This window comes from Sodiomyces alcalophilus, assembly GCF_042370955.1.
Source record: "Sodiomyces alcalophilus JCM 7366 unplaced genomic scaffold ACRALscaffold_10, whole genome shotgun sequence".
Classification (NCBI taxonomy): domain Eukaryota; kingdom Fungi; phylum Ascomycota; class Sordariomycetes; order Glomerellales; family Plectosphaerellaceae; genus Sodiomyces; species Sodiomyces alcalophilus.
The window spans coordinates 1,136,562-1,157,172 of NW_027263541.1; the positions used below are offsets into that span (position 1 = coordinate 1,136,562).

The window sequence follows — 20,611 nt, forward strand, 5'->3', positions numbered from 1 at the left end:
AAAACCGGACTATAAGGATTTATTTATTTATTTATTAGTTCTTACTCCGCTATCCTATATATACTAGGAGCCAGAATTCTGACTATACGGTCCTTCTCCGATGCCCATAGGGGGGAAAACCGTAGTATAAAACTTAGGGAACTAGTATAAGACTTGGATAAAAACCCCTATGCCCTCCTCCTTAGGATTACTGCCTCTACGGGGCCGTGGCGGCCCCGATACTAACTTATCTACTAATATAAAACTCGTGGCTTCGGTACTAGGAAGCCTATAATATAGCCCGTAGCGGCTTTAAAGCCCACTACATGCTCGAATTAACGGCGCGCGTATGGTTGTCTCTGTTTGTTTGTGCGCCTCCGTGTGCCCTAGGGCTAGCCCCTGCGGGCCTACTTATAGGCGACTTATATATGTGTGTGTATATACGCTCCCTAGGGTTAAAGCTCCTAAGCTTCCCTTACTCTTTAGATAGCTATAGGTAGAGCCAACGCAGGCTATATGCCTACGCAGAACGCTTATATAACAGCGTAAGAGGCTGCTTCCGTATCGTGGAAGAGACGCCGCGTATTTTACCCTCGCGCTTAGGGATAGCGCGATACCGTCTTCTCGTTTTCCACGGTAGGGCGACTAACTCCCCCGTGGCACCTATTAACGACTAGCGAAGCCGGGCGGAAGGTGGGTCTAACAGGCCCCCTATTTAACCCTTATCGTACATGCCAAGGCAGATAAGGGCCCCCCAGAACAGGATCCGAGTAGCGCAAAAAAGGAAAAGGGGTTCCTCTTTTATATGCGCCTCCAGCCGGATTCGAACCGACCCGGTCCTCTAACCGTGTACCAGGTATACCACCACTATACTATAAAGGCTATAAGGATTTAATATTCTATAATAATAGTATATACTTACTATATTATATAAAAGATATAATACTTAGAAACTTATAGTTTTAAGAAAATTCCCTATTTCTTTTAATTATAAATTCGATTAACGAACTAGCTACCTATAAACAGGCTATAAACTGCCTAGATAAAGATAAATAGATAGACGCGATAGTAACAGAAATATCAGAACTCGAAAAGAGAAAGGCCTGGGACTTAATAAGTATAAGAAATACGCCTAATAATTATAATAAAATAAAAGAAGACTATCATATACTAGGAGGTCGTTAGGTCTTCAGAATCAAATATAATAGCTTTAGCGAAGCTATTTAATATAAGGCTCGGTGGGTTATTCAGGGGTTTAATCAGGTTCTAGGTCTTAATTACTTAGAAACCTTTTTAACTACCTGCCGGTCAGAAAGCTATAAACTAGCTTTAATACTAGGCGTATCACGCGGCTAGAAATCCAGGCAGTTCGACGTTAAAAACGCGTTCGTTCATGCTAATATAGATACCCTGATATACGCTATATAACCTATAGGCTTCGAGAAAGAAGACAGCTCAGAAACTAATAATATAACACTTTATAAGCTTAATAAAGCTTTATACGGGTTAAAACAAAGTCCTAGACTCTAGTATAATTACCTGGTTAAGATATTATCTAAGCTAGGTTACCGGGTCTCTGAATATAATAACGGACTTTTTACCTTTTATAAATATAATAAAATTAAAAGAATAGAAGAACGAGCTATTCTTTTATGCCACGTTAACAATATAGTGGCTCTAAGCCCTTCTGAGGATACTTTAGACTATTTCTTTAAGGAGATATCTAAAGATATTATACTTAAAGACTTAGGTGAAATAAATACCTTTCTATGCTATATAATAAATATAAATAAAGATAATAAGACTCTTTCTATAAGTTAGTTGCCTTATACTAATAAGATACTTAAAAGATATAATAAATAAAGTCTAAAAAGGGTTGATACCCCTTATATATATAAGAAGGTCCTAGTACTAAATCCTGAATAAGCATTAACCAATAATATAAATAAATACTAACAGGAAATCGGGGCTTTATTATATCTAGCCTTATATTTAAGACCAGATATAACTTACGCAGTTAACTAGTGTTCTCGCTATATAAGTAATCCCTTATAAGACCACTTTACTGCGTTGAATCGAATCTGGGCTTATATAAATATATATCCTAATATCGGTCTTTTATATAACTATAATAAAGAAGACCTTAGTATTTACGGTTATTCTGATACTAGCTTTTTAGATATAATCGAAGATAGAACCTTGACTCTAGGATATATTTACTACGTAGGAGTAAATAACCCCGTTAGTTGGACCTTAACTAAATAAAAAGTCATTACTTTATTAATAACAGAGGCCGAATATATGGCTCTTATAGAAGCTTCTAAAGAAGGAATCTATCTTTATAATCTATATAAAGATATACTATAGAATCTAGGTCTAGATTCTAATATAAAAGGCAATAATAATAATAATAATAATAATAATAATAATAAAACCCTCAAGATTCCTACTATCTTAATAGATAGTAAGAGTGCAAAGAAGCTCGCCGAAAACCCTGAATTTCATAAACGGGTAAAGCATATCGACAGGCAGTACCACTACTGCAGGTAATAGCTATATAATAATAAAATAAAAATCGTATATATAAATACGAAATTTAATATAGCTGATATAATGACTAAAGGTTTACTAAAAGAGACTTATAATACTCTTTGCGGTTATATGAACCTAGGTTATAAGGACGATACGTTGCCTGAGTATGATTTGCCGCCTTATAATAATATCAAAGAATTAAAATACTAGGTTTTAATACTTAGTATTCTTAGTTCTTTATAAGAGGAATAACTAGGTTTTTTACCTTCGGGTTTTCCTAGATATCAAAGGCTTTTCTGAACTTTCCTTTGGATAATATACCATAATAATAATAAGGGTTTTTGAATTTTCCCTTCAATTAAAAAGAAGAGGTTTTTTTAAATGTTTCCGCTATGTATTCTAGTCTTAGATAGACTAGGATTACTGCGCTATAACATAATTATAACTATAATCTAACTAGGCTGCACTTATTATATAAGAGTCAGCTTACGGGGGGGTGTTGATATTATACTTATAATAAGTAATAATTATAATAATAATAATATAAATATACTAGGTATCGTAAATACGATATCTTGGTTATTACTTAAGCAAATAACGTGACGTGATAACCGTCGCGTAGGCTGTTGACGTAACAGTCGCCACCCAATCTTTCAGGGTCTTTTGCCAGCCCCGGATCCAGAAAGAAATCCCAGAAGTTAGTTCTTCACACACACATAACTACGCGATTGCGTAACAAGCAGTAATCCTACGGATCTACGAATTCAACAGTTATTTGCTTAATATTCCTCTCTTCCGCGCGTATAGCCTACTACTCGTAGCCTAATTGATCGAAACTATATACGGTACTTATTAGGAAGAGAGATAAATACCTTATTAAATAAGGAATCTAACTTATTAAGAAATTAATCGTAGGTCTAACCGGGTTACTAAAAGGTCTATTCCGAAAAGATCTATTCCGTAACTAATAACTCGCGGGTCTCGCTATTAACTAGTTACTCGGTTAAGAAGGTCTTTAGCTCCGCCTATATCGCCTTTATTAAAGAACCGTAGGTCCTCCTCTAATAGGCACGCTAGCAGGACTTTATATTTCTTTTAAGGTAACTAGCAGTAAAGTAGACCTTCTTCGCCTTTATTATAAAGCTAGCGGGATTAAGGTAAAAGCGTTCCTTAATCTCTTCTATAAAGGTTCTAAACTAATTATACGACTTACCGTCCTACTTTAGGTTCGGGAGGTTTACCTTAAATAAATCACCGCGACCTCCTCGGGGATAGTAGTGGTTTACCGAGGGTCTATAAGGGGGCAGGGTAATATCCGGGTCTTCGCCACGACGGATAGCTTCTAAACGCTTTAACTTACGCTTGCGTTCCCTATATTCCTTATAGTGGCTTAGGAGGAAGTCTAGCTCTTCGGGAAGCAGCTAATGCGTGGGGTGGTTCTTTAGTTCCTTAATATTATACCGTGTACCTAACTAAGGATAGAGCTATAGCTCTATAGTGTTAGACGATTAAGCCGCGGGTATCTCACGCTAGGAAACTGTAGGAGGCTCACGCTAGGGTGCTAGAGACGGTTCTAGCTATAGCTTTAAAGGGTCTTATAGAACGATAATCTCCTATTTATTAGGCAGAGGCGCGGTGGTATCGTTTCTAGGAGATAGCGTATACTTATAAACCGATTCGTGATCTCTATTCTTAGGGGGAGCAGTACTAAAGCGTATATAAGGAGGTATAGTTACTTATTAGCTAATAAGTAGAGGTGAATTATACTTATAACTCTTAACGGTTATTATACCCGTTAAAACGGTTTAGCAAATAATATATTAGGGGTTTTTATATAAAGAGTAAAGAGACGTGATAAGATAATTAACAGGATAATATAAACTAATAGGTTAAATTAAGACTTAAATTATTCGCTAAACCTCTAAGTCAGGAGCTTAGCTTTACCTATCCCTTTTATAGATAACCAGAGCCTCTTCCCCGAGAACCTTAAAGAACCCCCTCGAAAGCATTCCTAGGACCACGACCTATCTATCGGTAGTCCTCCTTATTACACTATACTAGGTCGGTCCGGATAACACTAGTCCCGGAGCCGACGCGACCGCCTATCCCCGAACACAACACCTTATCTAATCCCCTTTATACCCATCAAGATATATCATTTCCTCCTATTCAGGCTATCCCTGACTTCGATAAATTATACCCGTGACACGTGACTAATTACGTGACTAATTACGGGGCCTTATTAGAAAACTTTTCTGCCCTCTTTTCTACTACTCTTGTCCACTACTCTTTTTATACTACTCTTCTCCACTACTCTTTTCTACTACTCTTCTACCCTCTTTTCTATTAGCCCTTAGACAGATAAAAGATAGCGGGTACACTAAGATACTAAAAGATAATAAAAATAATCAAAAATTAGCAGTGATTTTGCATTACAGAGCATCAGAGATAAGGCATAGTGATCAGAGGCAGTCTTAACACTATAAAATCTTTATGGTGATATAGGTATATACCGGTACGCGATATCTACAGCTAAGAGAGTACTGATATTTGTATGCCCCCTGTTTATTGTATACTATCTACTTAACTCTATATAAGAAGATAATAAGAGTGTGTGTATAAGTGAGATCTTGGCTACAAATATTATATACCTATATATATTAGAGTAAGTAATTAGGATTAAATAATATGTAATAGGTTATATAACTAAGGCAATAAGGATTATCTAATCTATACTAAGTTACGTGACTTAGGCTATTAGGATAATATAATATATAATACGAATATTATTATACTAAGGTACCTAGTATAAGGACATTATATATTCTTAATACCTTAGCATTAATAAATATAGGTGCAGAGATAGTAGTGATTTAGTAGCTTAAGATATATAAAGTTATACCGATTAAAACTTATTATAAGGTATAGGTACATAGCATTTTCGGCTAAGATCTTACTTATATACGTGCTTATATTACCTTCTTTAAATAGATTAAGTGGATAGTAAATAGTAAAGAGGGGTATATAAATACTAGTACTCGCCTACTATCTTCCTATTAGCTACTAGACTAAAGGTATGATCCAGATATATATCGAGTTACCACTAGGGATAATATAGCTCCGAAACGGCACCGACCCTAATAAAGACAGTATAGAGGTTTTTCTACCCGAGAGTGTTTTTCGCTCTATAACTGACTAAAAGAATCGAATAACCTAAATAGAACTCCTAGACTAAATAGCATAGCAGAGTAAAAGAAGAATAATAATAATAATAATAAAGTTTAAGTCTTATTATTATTGATATAAGATATCTTTAGCTTAATTATGCGCATACGCGTTTAGTTAGCTAAGCTGCAGATATTAGTCTATAGCTCCGCAGAGCTCTATAAGCTTATACTCTGGATAATATATCTTTACTTCTCGGAATTCCTTTTTTACACGTCTATGACTGTATAACCGCAGAAATCTGTACGGTAATTATTAAGCTAAGAAGCCCGTTTATATAGAGACTCTAAGGCTTAGAGTAGCTATAGCTTAATAGATAGCTTTATATATCAGAGGGAGGCTTCTTATATATTTAGATACGAAAGTTACTTTAGAGTATATAGAGGGAGTAGTAACGTTTATAGTAAGGTTACCTTGGTTTAGTAAGTGTCACGGGTTAACCCCTTGAATATACAGGTTTGGTATAAGGCCGGAAGCGCTAATTAGCACGTAGATCCGACGCTCGGACCTCGCGCTCACCTTACTATAGATTCGTATAAACCTAGTAAATCTTATACTTCTCCATAAAGCTTTTTCTTTTCCTTTCCTTAATTCTAGCTAATATAATTATTCGGCTATACTTAGTGCGATTAACCTTTAAATAGCCGCTTATATAGCCAGAATTTAGCGAACCGCATATGCTATATTAGTATAGCCTTAGATACGAACGCGCTATTAGGCGGCGGCAGTCCTATAAACCCCGCTAAGCTAGCTAAGTAAACGGACCGAAGGATTACCGAAGCTATTAATATAATGCTAGGTTCTTTATAAGAATAAATAGCTTAATAATAAGAGCTGATTTAATAATTAATAAACGGCTTTATAAATACTTAAGCTTATAACGACTTTTAATCTCACGCTACCTTTAGAGGGAGCCGCTACGAATATACCTACGGAGATAGTAGCAGGTCCTCCTACCCTAGTAACTCCCACTCCCCCTAAAATCGAAGTTCTATAAGAGTCGTGCGCCTTATATACTAAGCCTTTACTATACCCCGTAAAGTTTAGTAGGAGATAAGCAGAGTATACTATATAGTTATAATAGATACATGATAAGCTCCTTTTATATATATACCTATTTTATAACCGAGTAGAGATATAGTATTATATTAACTTATGCCTAGAAGGGAGTGCTTAGTAAGTAGTATTGGCCTACTATACCGCTAGAGGACCGGGAGGTACTCGCGACCCTGAAAGGTTCCTTGCCTATCTAGACTATATGTATAAGGACTAGAATAAATAGCCTTACGCGGCCTATACGCTATATTCCCTTAAGCAGCGTAAGTAATAAACCTTTATATAGTTTCTACCGAAATTTAAAAAACAGATTATATAAATAAGTAGCGGCGAGTAGGCCGGCTCGGCGAAGATTATTATCCTTAAGGGGGCCCTAGGCTAGAAGCTATATAGCGCCTTGGTTACCACGACGTTACCTTATAATAACCCGAGCTAGGTTACTAAGGTTTAGGGTATCGCCTAAAGGCTAGAAGGACTATGCTTAACTAACTAGAATACTTATATACTAAATCTAACCCGGAACTAAGAGACTTAAAATACTAATAAAGATATTATAATAGGCGGGATTAATTAAGTCCGACCTAATATAACTATAGACTAACCTTATAATAACTAAGAATACTAGGAATATAAAAAATGATATCTCTGTATAAATTATAAGTCCCGGGCTAAGGGTTTAAAAGCTAAGGGCACCCGCGTAGCGAAGGTATAGGCTAAGGATAGCGATATCGCTATAAGCTTAAATAAGTCGGATAATAAAAAGTCGGAAAAAGAATAGCTTTAGTACCAAAGCGGGCGTTAAAGCTAATAGCCGCCTTATAATAAGATGAAGAGGCGTTTAAATACCTAACTAATAACGACTTAGCTCTAATATTAACGCGAGTCTCTTTCCTTTAGCGTGACGGTAGCAGCGAGCGCCTGTGCCGGTAATATTACGGTATTCGTTGACTAGTATTAATGGCGATAGCAGAGATATAGCGGGTATAAGGTAAAGCTCGAATACTCGTGGGAATTAGTTCCTACCTAAGTTAGACGCGCTAGACACGCAGAGATAGTATATAGAAAATGTATATTTTTTTTACCGGCTAGGGCGGGGGTATTACCGGCGTTATCGGCGCCGCTAGTAGCAGCTTAATTAATAATAGAGGTTATCTAGACTAACGAATATTAGCTTAGACGAAACGGACTTAAACTAGGTATATAAATAATATAGGCTACCCGCGAGGATAGCGCTAAACTCACTTTAATAAGATAGCTTAAAGAAGAAGAGAGAGAAAGGAAAAAGGAAGAGGATTAGAAAAGGATTTTCTATTAAAAGAGCTCCTATAACCTAGTAGCTATAAGGAAGGTAGGTGCGATCGCTATACCGGTGCTTATAATACGGTAATCACGGATAGGCGGAGCGGTAGTATAGGAAAGCCGTACCCTACCTAAGGGCGCGTTAAATTTATTTTATTTATTTATTAGTTCTTACTCCGCTATCTTATATATATACTAGGAGCCAGAATTCTGACTATACGGTCCTTCTCCTATGCCTATAGGGGGGAAAACCGTAGTATAAGACTTAGGGAACTAGTATAAGACTTAGATAAAAACCCCTATACCCTCCTCCTTTAGGATTGCTGCCTCTACGGGGCCGTGGCGGCCCCGATACTAACTTATCTACTAATACGAAACCCGTGGCTTCGGTATTAGGAAGCCTATAACGTGGCCCGTAGCGGCTTTAAAGCCGACTACATGCTTGAATTAACGGCGCGCGCGTGGTTGTCTTTATTTATTTATGCGCCTTCCGTATGCCCTAGGGCTAGCCCCTGCGGGCCCACTTATAGGCGGCTTATATATGTGTGTATATGCTTCCTAGGGTTAAAGCTCCTAAGCTTCCCTTACTCTTTAGATAGCTATAGGTGGAGCTAACGCAGGCTATATGCCTATATAGAACGCTTACGTAATAGCGTAAGAGGCTGCTTCTGTATCGTGGAAGAGACGCCGTGTATTTTACCTACGCGCTTAGGGATAGCGCGATACCGTCTTTTTATTTCCGCGGTAGGGTGACTAACTCCCCTATAGCACCTATTAACGACTAGCGAAGCCGGGCGGAAAGTGGGTTTAACGGGCCCCTTATTTAACTCTTATTATATATACTAAGGCAGATAAGGGCCCCCTAGAATAGGATCCGAGTAGTATAAAAAAGGAAAAGGGGTTCCTTTTTTATATACGCCTCTAGCCAGATTCGAACCGACCCGGTCCTCTAACCGTATACTAGGTATACTACCACTATACTATAAAGGCGGCGCGTTAAATAAAGGGGGCTATATAAGGGAGGAATATAATAAAGACGACTATATAATATAGAACGGACTATGCTAGAAGACTATATAGGCCCTAGAGCGGTAATGCACCGCCCTAACACGGGCGAATTACGAACCTAATAGCAGATACCCTATTAGCTATTATACCGGAGGTAAGATCCGGAACACGCACCGAGTTAGTATATAGCTATATAGCGTTATCGTAGCGGCCGCCCTAGGGGCACCCACACTACACTATACGAGGGGAGGGGTTTTTATCCTAACCGGTTTTCCCCCTCCTAAATCAGAGAAAGACTATCGCTTAGAAGGCTAGCCTATATAATTAGGTAAAAAACAGCGTAATATATAATAATAATAATAATAATATTAACGCGAGTAAATAAAAGATATATATATATACTCTTATAGATCGGGGTTATAACTACTATACGATTATAAATAAAGGTTTCGCCTAAAGATTTCGGTTACTATTAATCGATAAAAGAAAATAAACATTTAAAGGATTCTGGGATATATCTAAGCTGGCTATTAATACTAGGATTACCGTATTTTAGCTTAAGATTAGCGGCTATATATAAAGGGTGTTCGCTTATATAATAAAATGACTAGACTAAGATATATTATTAGAGAAGCTATGGTTAGAATATAACGATATTATATACTACATAACGAATTATAGCTTATACTAGGGAGTTATTCATATTAACCTACGATTAATAGGCGAAAAGAAGCCGGCTAATATATAAGTTATCCACGAGACAAGGCTAGTCTCGGGATCTATACTTATAGTTACGATATAATAGATAAGGAGAGGGTTAAAGGGGAAAGAGAGAGACGAGTTCGATACCTTTATCCGCGTCGTTAATATACGGGATATCGATAAGGCCCTTTATAAAAAGACACTAGTGGACCCTTAAGACTATATCCCCGCGAGTATACTAGAAGAGTTCGGCGACCTTTTTACGCCTAATAAGGCTAATAGCTTACCCCCTTACTGACTAGGCATTAACTACGAAATCACCTTAAAGCGAGGTCCCGATAGACTTAAGCCGACTCTACTATAAGGGTCCCTTTTTAGTATATTAAAAAAAGAGTTACTAATACTCCAGAAAACGCTAAATAACCTAATAAATAAAGGATTTATGCAGGCTAATAGCTTAGCAGCTACCGTGCTAGTCTTATTCGTAAAGAAGCCAGGGGGCGGCCTACGCTTTTACTGTAATTATAAAGCCCTAAACGTGAGTACCTACTGAAATCGCTACCCCCTCCCTTTAATTACTAAGACCTATATAACTTAGCTAGCACTAAGTAGTTTATAAAGCTTAACATAGTTATGGCCTTTTATAGGAGTCGTATAGCTCCCGGATATAAAAATACGACGGCCTTTAGAATACGCTTCGGACTCTTTAAGTAGCTAGCATACCCTTTTAGACTAAGCGGCGTACCCGCTACCTTCTAGCGTTATATTAAATAAATGTTATAAGAGTTCCTTAACGACTTTATTATAACTTATATCGATAATATCTTAATCTATTTAAGCAGATCTTATAAAGACTATAACGCGAAGGTCCGGCTAATATTATATAGACTCACGGATATTAGCCTAAACTTAGACCCGGCTAAGTACGAGTTTAGCGTAATAACGGTAAAGTACCTAGAATTTATTATTATTATAGATAAGAGAGTCTCCTATAAGTCTAAGAAGTTAAAGGCTATCCGTAATATAGAGGCTCCTACCTCTATAAAGGGAGTATAAAGTTTCCTGGGGTTCGCGAATTATTACCGAATATTTATCTATAACTTTATAGGTATCACGGCGCCCCTCTTAGCACTAATAAAAAAGGACCGGCATTTTAGGCAGGGGGCTAAAGAAGATACCGCCTTTGAGGAGCTAAAACGGCTCTTCTAGATAAAACTTATCCTATAATTATAGAACCTAGACTATAAGACTATATTAGAGACTAATTACTCAGGTTATATATTAGGTAGTATTTTATCTTAGGTAGACGAATAAGGATATCGATATATAGTTATATATTACTTATATAAGCTAAGGCCGGTAAAGTATAACTACCCTATTTATAATAAGGAGATATTAGCTATTTTATTTATTTACTTATTTATTATTCTTACCCCGCTATCCTTTTCCTACCTAGGTAGCTAGGAGCAAGAATTCTAACTATACGGTCCTTCTCTGATTCTTATAGGGGGAAAAACCGTAGTATAAGACTTAGAGAACTAGTATAAGACTTAGAGAACTAGTATAAGACTTAGATAAAAACTCCTATGCTCCCCTCTTTTAAGGATTAGTGCCTTTACGGGGCCGTGGCGGCCCCGGTGCTGACTTATCTATTAGTACGAACCCCGCGGCTTCTATACTAGGAAGCCTATAACGTTGCCCGTAGCGGCTTTAAAGCCGACTACGTATAATTAACAGCGCGCGCGTGATTATCCTTATTTTCGTTTATCTGCCCCGTATACCCTAGGGCTAGCCCCTATAGGCCTATTATAGGCTGGGTAGTATACGCTTCCTAGGGTATAAAGCTTCTAAGCTTCTGCTACTCTCTCTATATAGCTATAGTTAGGGCTACTATAGGCTATATGCCTATATAAGCGCTTATATAATAGCGTAAGAGGCTGCCTCCGTATCGTAGAAGTAACGCCGCGTATTTTACTTACACGCTTAGGGATAGCGCAGTACAGTCTTCTTATTTTCTAACGGTGGGGCGACTAACTCCCCTATAGTACCTGTTATTAACTAGCGAAGCCGGGCGGAAGGTGAGTCTAACGGGCCCCCTGTCTAATATTTATCTATATGCTAAGGCAGATAAGGGCCCCTAAGAGTAGGTTCCGAGTAGCGTAAAAAAGTAAAGGGGTTGCTTTTCTACGTGCGCCTCTAGCCGGATTCGAACCGACCTAGTCACCTCGACTATATACTAGATATACCACCACTATACTATAGAGGCCTTTTTATAAATATATTACGAGGAGTATACGAGGACGAAAAAAGCTTAATATAAGGGCAGTATAACGTATAATCGTAGGTTAATTAAAGGGGGGGAATTTACTAGCCCCCCCGCTAGTTTCTAAGGAGATAGATAATACCTCTATTAAGGACTTTAATTAGCGGTAGGGCCGCTTAAACCTTCCTTACTATTATTATTACTTTTGATGAATTGGGCTACGAGTAGTAGGCTGTATGCGCGGAAGAGAGGAAAATCAAGCAAATAGCTGTTGAATTCGTAGAATCGTAGGATTACTGCTTGTTGCGCGAGCTTGAAGCTGCGTATAATAATATTGATATTATGTGTAAAGAACTGACTTCTGGGATTTCTTCCTGGATCCGGGGCTGGCCGAAGACCCTGAAAGATTGGGTGGCGACTGTTACGTCAACAGCCTACGCGACGGTTATCACGCCACGTTATTAGCTTAACTAATAACCAAGATATCGTATTTACGATACCTAGTATATTTATATAACATATATCATAAGCTAAGTATATCTATACGTATAATACGTATAGTATTATAGTATAGATTAAGCTGGTTATAAAGTAGACGTCTAGTTATAAGCTATAACTATATACTGTTTATTTTAACTTAGATACTATACTTATTATTATTATAATTATTACCTATTATAACTATAATATCAATAATTACTACTATAAGTAGCAGAATTATTTCCTCCTTAGAGGGCGGCGAGTATACCCTTTAGGAGGCGTGTTATTATAGCGCCCTGCGCGCGAACCTTATAGCGGAGGGCCGCTACCTTATAGCGGAGACCCTTACTATTATTAATAGGAGGACTTATTCCGACTAGGGTATTTGTTTATTCCGACTAGAGCACCATTTTTGCAGCCGGCGCCAGCCGCCCTACGATGACTTTTTTTTAAAAAAAAAATCTAAGGATTGTCTTTTTAGCCTTAGATACGATCGCTAATCGACGGATTAATTCGACTATAAACAGCTGCTAAGTATCTTCCTATAACGTAATATACGTACGCCTCTCTAGTTCTTCCTATAGCCTATGGATTGCCTCCCACGGAATTTGGGTTAAATTAACCCCGACCGCTCCCTCCACGTTATCCACGCCTTCGACCCTGACCCCGAACCCCGGGGCGATCACGACCTTATTATTATTATTGTTATTATTATTATTATATAAAGAATCGGGAGGCAAACGCGCCATTTCGACGTTATTAGGCGTTAAAGATAGATGGATAATTGTTAAGGGTAAAGAAGACGATATCGTGGTTATATAGTAGATAGGAAATTTCCCGAAAAAGAAAATACAAAAAAAAGAAAAGGTGATCGTAGACGGCTAGCGCCAGCTACGAACATAGTGCCCTAGTCGGAATAAATAAATACCCTAGTCGGAATAAGTGCTCCCTTATTAGTAGGAGCGGGGGCGGGGTTAGCGGTAGCGGGGGTAGTAGTAATAGCGGGAATAGCGGCGGAGGCGGGCGTTACCTTAGATAAGAAGGCGTAATAGTCGCTATAAACTAGTTTATAAGCCTCGCGGAGCTAAACTAGAGTTAGTAGCGACCTAGAAAAGAACCCGAGAATATATATATCATCGTTACTAGGGTTATCGTGTATAGCGCGACTAGCGTTAGCTATAGGCTTAACGAATTTAATAGTAGTAGCGGGGAGCTAAGAGGGTTAGTCGTGACTATTTAGCCTATAGATAGCAGGGAACCTATTACGTAGTATATATAGGATTCTATAGTGTATTTATAATATTTAGGCTTATTATAAGCCGTATTAGGCCCGGATTAATTATAATATATCTGGTTATATTTCTATTTAATACCGGCTATATAATCGGTATAATAATAGTAAAAAGTATCGCGAGGGTAGCCGGCGGGGGGGTAGGCTAGGCCGCGTTAATACTTATAAGAGGATATAGCCTACCGAAAAGTCAGTAAGACACTCGTAGCGAAGTATTAGGCCTTATTACGAACCTCCTTTTTAGCCGGGCGCTTCCCGGTATTCGCTATAAAGGTAAGGGCCTCCTCGGCTATACTTTTAACTAATTAACCTTATTCCTTATTATTAGAGGCGGAGGGGGGCGCGATATCGCTAATAGCTAGCGACTCTTTAATAATGCCTTCGCGGGCCTAGCGGGCGCTATAGCGGGGGGCGGATATCTAAACGTATACTATTAGCCGCTACTTAACAGAATTAATATAAGGGCTTATCGGCAAACTTATAATAGTTAATGGAATAAAGAAGAAGGTATGCATTATAGAATTCACGAAAGAAACTATAAGGACGGAATAACTATACCGCGAGTTAGTAAGAAGTAATAAAGCTCTTAGCATGGAACTAATAACAGGGCTTACTGCTAAAATAATATTATAGGCTTATAGGAAGAAAAACTAACTATAAACGGAAACCCAGGTAAAAGTACGGTTATACTACGATATTAAGCCACGGAATATAATAAACGCCTATAAAGCTATTTGCTATAGTAGTTTACGAATAAAGAAGAAGGAGTAATCGAGTATTACTTAATATAATTAGTAAGCACTTAGCGAAACGCGGAGTATTAACGACCTATAAGCGAAGTCGCTACGAGTAACGCGTAACGCGAACCGGCCTAATATAAGGGAGGAAGTATACCTCCCTCGTAAACCGTTAGGATAAAAGGGGAATTCGGCCCATAATTACCGCGGCTCCGGGAGGGGGGGGGGGGGGTGATATTACAGGTTAACCCCTCGAATATATAATTTCGGTATAAGGCCGGAACCGCTAATTAGCACGTAGATACGATACTCGGACCTCGCGCTGCACTTACCGCGGATTCGTATAAACTTAGTAAATCCTGTATTTCTCTATCGATCTTTTTCCTTTCTTCCCTTTATTCTAGCTAATATAATTATTCGGCCTTACTTAGTATAATTAACCTATAACTAGCCGCTTATAGGAACGCCCCTTAGTTACTTAAGCTTAAGTTTATAACTAATACTGTTAGATTAAGTAGCTACTAAAGGTCTATAAACAAAAGACCTTTATGCCTAAGTCTTCTCTTAAAGGAATTAACGAATACTCTTATTATAGTACCTCCTGTCTTAGTCTATTAGTAGGCTTTCTCTTATAGTCTTATAATAGATTTCTTTACTCTTTAATTAAATTCTATAATAGATAGTGCCGTTTTCTATAGTATATAAAATATCTTAGGTAGACTTATAAGAAAAATAAGGACTATAAACTGTATATTATTATACTAGGCTATCTATGATTAGTATAAGAAGCTTTTAAATTTTCTCGAATATATTAAGTTCTAAAGATAATATAACTGATTTAGGTTAGATAGTGTTAGCGGCTAGTTATAAGTTGCTTATAGAGTGAGGCCGAATAATTAAATTATCTAAAGCTAAGGAGAAAAGAAGGAAAAGGGGAAAACTCTATAGGTACTTACGACCTAAATATAATATCGCGGCGACCCGCTAGGAATATTCTATGATTAGTCGGAAGATCCGGTGCTTTACCGGATTATTTTTACGGGGTTAACCCGTAATATTACCCCCCTCCCCCCTTAGTAAGCCGTTAATATTCGGTATAGGTTCGTAAAGCGTTATTATTTAATTAAATAACGCCTCTTTATTACTTAAATAATAACCTCTAGCAGCTCTTTTACCTGAAATAACCTCTCTGTTTATTAAAGAGCGCTCGAGGCGAGCCTTTATAGTTATATAATTAACTAACGTTCTATATAAGAATATTATTATTATTTATAGGCGGGTTATAGGGTCGTTCCTTTTATATAAGGAGCCCCTATAGTATACCTTCTCTAACTAAGTAACTTACTTATACTAATAATACTAACTTCCCCGTTACCTCTATAAATCTATTTTTCTTCTTGTCTTTGATAATATCTATTACTATCCGTAATACGTTTTCCGTGGCCTATAACTCCCTTATATATCGTATTATCGCGCTAACCTTTTATCTCTCTCTTTTAGAAGATATTTAAATTTTTAGGATTATCTCCGGCCCCTAAGGTATATCTGCTTATTCTTCCTATAAACCTTGTATAACGTTTACTAGCTTTTATATATAATATAGGGGGCTAAAAATAATAATAATAATACCGGTAAGGAGGCACCTACTCCCGCCTTAGCTAGTAAGGAGATTATTATTCCTGCCTCCGCTATAGACCCCCGCACTTAGCTAGCCCGAGCCGCTAAGGCTAAGGGTAAGCGTTCCGCGGGCGAAGCTTTTATAGTAGTTAAAAGCCCCGCGAAGCGCGCTCGCGGACTAAAATATCCTCCTAGAGGAACCCGTTCAGTCTCTTACTACGCTTATATAAAGGTAGTTACTAATAGCTAGACTAGGCGGCGCTACCGCGACTAGTTAGGACCTAGAGCGCGGATAGCTAATTCTAAGTACTATAACTACTTAAAGGGCGGTTATAAGTATCTTCCTCCTCCGCCTAGGATAATTAGTCCGTCGGTAGCACTCTTAGAGGCGGCGAAGGTGGTTATTAACGACCCCTTCTATAGTCCTAAGGCGATAAAGGCGCTTATAACGGGTTAGTTAGCCTTTTAAAAGGCGTTTAGGGTCTTAAAAGAGGCTTCTAGCACTTTATAAGAGGATAAGCCTATCTTCACGCCTATTAACTCAGGAGCTAGTATATTAAGTAGGTAATCGCGAAGAGTAAAAAGATAATTAAGATAAGAGCACTTAGTGGTCAGGACGTTATCGTATATAAGTTAAAGGTAGGGGGGTACTAAAGAGTTAGATTAATCGCTAGCCTCCTTATTCTAAGGGCGGCCATCTATCTCTTTTATATACGCTATCTAGGTCCGGACTAGCTCGGGATCCTATTAGCCGTAATAACTACCGTCCCGTGACTCGTATAATAACCCGACTTATACCCCGAGTCGGCCCGCGACATAGCCACCTACGAGTCAGGCTCTTAACCGGACGCTCTAACGTCTTCCGTGACTTAGCCGCTAGCCTAGACCCGTGTTATGACTTATAGCTGCTTAGTACCGGGGAACCGGTAGTCCGGCACCTAATAGGGCGCCCCCTCTCCGTGGCTTCCGTCCCGGAAGCCTAATACTATCCTGTTATCCTCCTCTATCCTCCTCCGTCCTCCGATTAACTAATAGTCCCTTTATAATCCTAGCCTATCTATCGCGTCTCCTAATTACCTCTTCCGGAATATCGTTCTTTATAGTGATCCGTTCTTTATAGTAATCCGTTCTGGTTACGACATAGTCCTTCGCGGATCGCTTTATTATCCTAATTATATCTAGAATCCCTTTTAACTCGTAGCTGCTTAGTACCGGGGAACCGGTAGTCCGGCACCTAATAGGGCGCCCCCTCTCCGTGGCTTCTGTCCTGGAAGCCTAATACTATCCCGTTATCCTCCTTTATCCTCCCCCGTCCTCTAATTAACTAATAGTCCCTCTATAATCCTAGCCTATCCATCGCGTCTCCTAATTACCTCTTCCGGAATATCGTTCTTTATAGTGATCCGTTCTTTATAGTGATCCGTTCTAGTTACGACGTGGTCCTTCGCGGATCGCTTTATTATCCTAATTATATCCAAAATCCCTTTAGCGAGGCTGGCCTACGACTGTCTTTATTATAATATCGGGGTGGTCGTTCCTTTTATTTACAGGGTCACCTTTATTACTCCTTCCGTATAAGTGGAATAGAAGATTAGTCCTACCTAACCTTATAGATATCCTATTCTGTTTTTCCTATATTCCTGTTCTTATTATTTTCCTCTCTTTACCCTATTCTAATTAACTTTATTAGATTAGATATCCAGCCTTATAAGTGATCCCGCGCTGCCCCGCGATAGAGTTAAGACTAGTTAGCGATAGCTTTATATAATTTATTCCTCCGCCTATCCTACTATATATCTTATTACTAACCCTGATCTTATTTTAGTCCTAGTCTTATTCTCTTATTATAGCTATCTCTATCTCGTATTATTATAAGTTCCCCCCTTATCGTTTAACGCGTAGTTAGAATATAAGCTAACCGCTATCCTAGTATTATCTAACTATTATAGCTCCTAAGAGTAATAAGAAGCGCGCCGCCACTAGTAGTAATAGTGTAGCTAGGACTCCTAGTAAACGTCAGAAGAAGTCCGCCGCCGCCAATACCCCGGCCGCTAACGCTAATATACCGCCCGCCGCTAGACTTGTCGATATAGGCGAAGGCGAGGGCCTTTATACCCTATACTTACGGTACGCTAGCTACCTAGCCGACTTAGATTTAAAAAAGGGGGGTACTATCTTATATAAGTCGTGCCGATATAGCGCTAGTACGTGTCCTATTATTAGCCCGTATTTAACTTTTTATTTACTTACCCTCTTAGAGAAATCGGCGAAATATTATTACTACTAGGTTAACGGTAGTTATTCGTGCCTCGATATAGGCTTATACACCCTCCGCTATAGACCGCTCCGGGGTCCGTTCTATACTAACCGCCTCCTAGTTACTAATCGCGGGTAAGGCCGCCGCTAAAGTCTTATAGGATATTCTAGAAGCCGCTAAAACGCGGCCCGGCGGGTTTAATTAAGCCCGTATCGTGAGTATACCTTATTCCGCGTCTAATTATATACTAACGGCCCCGATAAGAAGCTACGCTCTAGGCTTAGTAAATTTTAAAGGTTAGTATCGGTAAGTATAAGGCCGAGACTACCTATAAATCCGGTAAGGGTATACGGGCTAAGCGGCGCGATAATAAAGAGATTACTACTACTAAATAAGATACCCTTAAGCGGGTCGTAGCCTTGTTAAAGGAGATATCGGCCTCCCTAAAGGCCTAGAAAAAGATCCCGGATCTCTTAAAGACGTTCCTAGGGGTTTAGGGCGGTATTACCGCTACGGGATCGGTTACCGGTCCTATTATAAATAGTAACGCCGGGGCAATGCTCCTTAACCTAGATACCGGTAATAGCGTCTATAGTATACCCACCCCGGGACCGTTATCTGCCTAGAAAAAGGGTAAGGCTAAGAAAAAGGCCACCCCTATTCTAGTTAAGGATAACACCACGACTAACGATAATAAAGATAAGGGCGGAGATACCCCCTCGCCTACTACTCCTCCTCCTCCTCCTCCTCCTCCTACCGCTAATACGATAGCGCAGGAACTCGATAATAACCTATAGCTAAGTCTCGCCGGCCTCGCTACCGACTAATTTCCTTTTTTTTTTTTTTTTTTTTTTTCAAAAGGGAATTTTATTCCTTTTTTTTTTTTAATAAAAAATCCTTTTAAGGCACTCCGTGTATCCTTAATCCACTATTATCTTATCCCGATCCAGTCCCCGCTATACTATAGTCGTTACTAGAACGTGTATAAAATATCTATCGATTAGCCCCGCTAGTATATTCCTTATAGGTTCCTAGGTATTATCTTTATAGCCCTAGCCTACCCACTTAATAAGATATTCGCGCCGTTTACCTTAATAACGATAAGCAATAATAGCTTCCACTTTATATTCGTCTTTTTATAGTTCTATCGCGACCTCCTATAAAGCCGGTAGCTAGCTATCGCGTAACTTCTATAGTTCGAGTAAGGAAATAGGGAAAATATTATAAATCTTTATACTAGTAGGCAGCTTAAGCCTATACGCTAGTCCGTGGCTACCCACTATTCCTATAATCTTATAGGGTCCGATATACTTATCGCTTAGTTTCCGGGATAGCCGATATTACTTTAGGTTCTTCGTAGAGAGTAGGATATAGTCTCCGACTTAAAACTACTATATCGTCTATCCGCGGTTATAGTAACGTTTATATATCGCTTAAGCCCTCTAAATTAATTTAGCTAGGGTCTTACGATTAGCTATAAGCTAAGCAGCACGCCGGTCCGCCTCTACGGAGCGGATCTCTTTAGCTCGGGGTAACTTTACTTTATCGGGCCCCCTTAGGTTATAGCCTATTAGAGCCTCCGCGGGGCTCCTTTTAGTAGCCGAATACTATACTATATTATATATAAACTTAGCGAGTCCTAATTTATCCACCTAGTCGTCCTGCTATAATATATAGTAGGCGCGAAGGTAGTATTCTAGGTTCTAATTCTATTATTCTGTTTACCCGTCCGTTTACGGGTACTACGCGGTGGATAGGCGGCGATCCGTGCCGAGGTACCGATAAAGCGCTATCTAGAAGCGACTAGTAAAAAGGGCTCCTCTATCCGACACGATACTATCTAGGAGGCCGAACTAATAGAAGATATATATCTATAACGTGTTAGCTAGGCCGGGCGCCGTTAGGCCACTGTTTATAGGGGTATAGATTAAGTACTTAGTTAAGCAATAGACCACTACCAGGATAGCGTCCTTCTTACGACTAGCCCCTATTATAGGCGGTAGGCCGGTAATAAAATTAATCGAAATCTCCGAAAAAGGATATTCGGGAATAAGAAGACTTACTAAATTACTATATAGCTTATACTGCCTAGGCTTAGTGCGCTAGTATACTAAGTAGCTAGGGATAAACTCCCTAAATATCTTTTAATAAGTGGTTCTAAAAAT

General features: G+C 38.8%; 2 non-coding genes and 1 pseudogene across 3 annotated transcripts; all 3 read right to left on the reverse strand.

The window, feature by feature from the left end:
* Nucleotides 1-787: 787 nt before the first annotated feature.
* ACRALDRAFT_t294 lies at nt 788-861 on the reverse strand (annotated as a pseudogene). The gene has a single exon. The product of its transcript is annotated as a tRNA-OTHER (tRNA).
* Nucleotides 862-9,007: 8,146 nt separating this feature from the next.
* ACRALDRAFT_t293 lies at nt 9,008-9,081 on the reverse strand. Its single transcript has one exon. It is a non-coding gene; the product is annotated as a tRNA-OTHER (tRNA).
* Nucleotides 9,082-11,992: 2,911 nt separating this feature from the next.
* On the reverse strand, nt 11,993-12,067 carry ACRALDRAFT_t292. The gene has a single exon. It is a non-coding gene; the product is annotated as a tRNA-OTHER (tRNA).
* Between the last annotated feature and the right edge of the window lie 8,544 nt (nt 12,068-20,611).